The sequence below is a fragment of the Mus caroli genome, chromosome 4 (assembly GCF_900094665.2).
Source record: "Mus caroli chromosome 4, CAROLI_EIJ_v1.1, whole genome shotgun sequence".
Lineage (NCBI taxonomy): Eukaryota > Metazoa > Chordata > Mammalia > Rodentia > Muridae > Mus > Mus caroli.
This window is the reverse complement of record NC_034573.1, coordinates 19281923-19285479: the sequence shown is the minus strand read 5'-3', so window position 1 is coordinate 19285479 and position 3557 is coordinate 19281923.

Sequence of the window (3557 nt, the reverse complement as noted above, 5' to 3'; positions counted from 1 at the left end):
TGGTTGTGAGCCACCATGTGGTTGCTGGGATTTGAACTCTGGACCTTCGGAAGAGCAGTCGGGTGCTCTTACCCACTGAGCCATCTCACCAGCCCCCCAATTGCCCTTTCTAATTCTGTGAAGAATTGAGTTGGAATTTTGATGGGGATTGCATTGAATCTGTAGATTGCTTTTGGCAAGATAGCCAGTTTTACTATATTGATCCTGCCAATACATAATCATGGGAGACCTTTCTATCTTCTGAGATCTTCTTCAATTTCTTTCTTCAGAGACTTGAAGTTCTTATCATACAGATCTTTCACTTCCTTAGTTAGAATCACACCCAGGTATTTTATACTACTTGTGACTATTGGCAAGGTTGTTGTTTCCCTAATTTCTTTCTCATTCTGTTTATCCTTTGTGTAGAGGAAGGCCACTAATTCTTTGAGTAAATTTTATACCCAGTTACTTCACTGAAGTTGTTTATCAGGTTTAGGATTTCTCTGGTGTAATTTTTGGGGTCACATATATACTATTATATCATCTTCAAATAGTGATATTTTGACTTTCTTCTAATTTGTATCCCCTTGATCTCCTTTTGTTGTCTAATTGCTCTGGCCAGGATTCCAAGTACTATATTGGATAGGTAGGGAGAGAGTGAACAGCCTTGTCTAGCCCTTCATTTTAGTGGGATTACTTCAAGTTTCTCTCCATTTAGTTTGATGTTGGCTACTGGTTTGCTGTATATTGCTTTTATTATGTTTAGTTACGGGCCTTGAATTCCTGATCTTTCCAAGACTTTTACCATGAAGGTGAATTGAATTTTGTCAAATGATTTTCAGCATCTAAGGAATTAATCATGTGCTTTTTTTAATTTGAGCGTGTTTATATAGTGGATTACATTGATGGGTTTCCATATATTGAACCATCTCTGCATCCCTGGGACAAAGCCTATGTGATCATGATAGATGATTGTTTTGATGTGCTCTCGGATTCTGTTTGTGAATATTTTATTATTTTTGCATTGATATTCATAAGGTAAATTGGTCTGATGTTCTCTTTCTTTGCTGGGTCTTTTTGTGGTTTAGGTATCAGATAATTGTGGCTTCATTGAATGAATTGAGTAGAGTACCATTAGTTTCTATTTTGTGCAATAATTTGAGGAGCATTGGTATTACGTCACCTTTGAAGGTCTGATAGAACTCCACACTAAACCCATCCGGTCCTGGGCTTATTTTGGTTAGGAGAGTATTAATGACTGTTTCTATTTCCTAAGGGGATATGGGACTGTTTATTTTGTTAACCTGATCCTGATTTAATTTGGTACCTGGTATCTGTCTAGAAAATTGTCCATTTCATCCAGGATTTTGAGTTTTACTGGTCGATTTCAGTCCTGACTTTGATTATTTCCTGTTGTCTACTCCACTTGGGTGTATTCGCTTCCTTCCTTTTGTTCTAGAACTTTAAAGTGGGCTGTCAAGCTGCTAGTCTATGCTCTCTCAAGTTTCTTTGCAGGCACTCAGAGCTACACATTTTCCTCTTAGGACTGCTTTCATTGTGTCCCATAAGTTTGGATATGCTGTGTCTTCATTTTCATTAAACTCTAAATAGTCTTTAATTTCTTTATTTCTTCCTTGAACAAGTTATTATTGAGTAGAGTGTTGTCCAGCTTCCAAGTGCATGTGGAGTTTCTATTATTTATGTTGTTATTGAAGATCATCCCTAGTCTGTGGTGATCTGATGGGATGCATGAGATTTTTTTCAACACTTTTGTATCTGTTGAGACCTGTTTTGTGACCAATTATATGGTCAATTTTGGAGAAGGTAATCGATGCTAAGAAGAAGATATATTCTCTTGTTTCAGGATAAAATGTTCTATAGATATCTGCTAAATCCATTTGTTTTAAAACTTCTGTTAGTTTCACTGTGTCTTTGTTCAGTTTCTATTTCCATAATCTGTCCATTGATGAGAGTGGGGTGTTGAAGTCTCTCACTATTATTGTGTGAGGTGCAATATGTGCTTTGAGCTTTAGTAAAGTTCCTTTAATAAATGTTGGTGCCCTTGCCTTTGGAGCATAGATGTTCAGAATTGAGAGTTCATCTTGATAGATTTTACCTTTGAGTATGAAGTATCTCTCCTTGTCTTTTTTTTGATAACTTTAGCTCAAAAGTCGATTTTATTTGATATTAGAATGGCTACTCCAGCTTGTTTCTTGGGACCATTTGTTTGAAAAATTGCTTTCCAGCCTTTTACTCTGAGGTAGTGTCTGTCTTTGTCCCTGAGATGGGTTTCCAGTATGCAGCAAAATGTCTTGTCCTGTTTATGTAGCCAGTCTGTTAGTCTATGTCTTTTTATTGGGGAATTGTGTCTATTGATGTTAAGTAAATGTAATTGTTGCTTCCTGTTAATTTTTGTTAGATTGGGATTCTGTTCATGTTGCTTCTTTTAAGTTTTTTGAAAGATTATTTTCTTGATTTTTCTAGGGCATTGTTTCCCTCCTTATGTTGGAGTTTTCCCTTTATTATCCTTTGAAGGGCTTGATGCATGGAAAGATATTGGGTAATTTTGGTTTTGTCATGGAACATTTTGGTTTCTTCATGTATGGTAATTGAGAGTTTTGCTAGGTATAACAGCCTGGGCTGGCAATTGTGTTCTCTTAGGTTCTGTATGACATGTGTTCAGGATCTTCTGGCTTTTACAGTCTCTGGTGAGAAGTTTGGTGTGATTCTAATAGGCCTGCCTTCATATGTTACTTGACCTTTTTTCCCTTACTGCTTTTAATATTCTATCTTTGTTTTGTGCATTTGGTGATTTGATTATTATGTGTTGGAAGCAATTTCTTTTCTGGTCCAGTCTATTTGGAGTTCTTTAGACTTCTTGTATGTTCATGGGCATCTCTTTCTTTAGGTTAGGGAAGTTTTCTTCTATAATTTTGTTGAAGCTATTTACTGGCCCTTTAAGTTGAAAATCTTCATTCTCATCTATACCTACTATGCTTAGGTTTGCTCTTCTCATTGTGTCCTAGATTTCCTGGATGATTTGAGTTAGGATCTTTTTGGATTTTGCATTTTCTTTGATTGTTGTGTCCATGTTTTCTATGGAACCTTCTGCTCCTGAGATTCTCTCTTCCATCTCTTGTATTTTGTTGGTGATCCTTGCATCTATGGTTCCTGATTTATTTCCTAGGATTTCTATCTCCAACGTTGTCTCCCTTTGGGTTTTCCTTATTGTTTCTACTTCCATTTTTAGATCCTGGATGGTTTTTTCAATTTCTTTACCTGTTTGGTTGTGTTCTCCTGTAATTCTTTATTGTTTTCTTTTAAAGGTCTTCTACTTGCTAAACTGTGTTCTCCTGTATTTCTTTAAGTGTGTTATTAATGTCCTTCTTAAAATCTTCTACCAGCATCATGAAATATGATTTTCAATCCAAATTTTGCTTTTCTGTTGTGTTGGGGTATCCAGGTAGAAATACTGGTTTGTGATGATGTCAAGTATTCTTGATTTCTGTTGGTAAGATTCTTGTGTTTGCCTTTTACCTTTTTGTAATCTCTGGTTGTCTTAGTCAGGGTTTCTATTC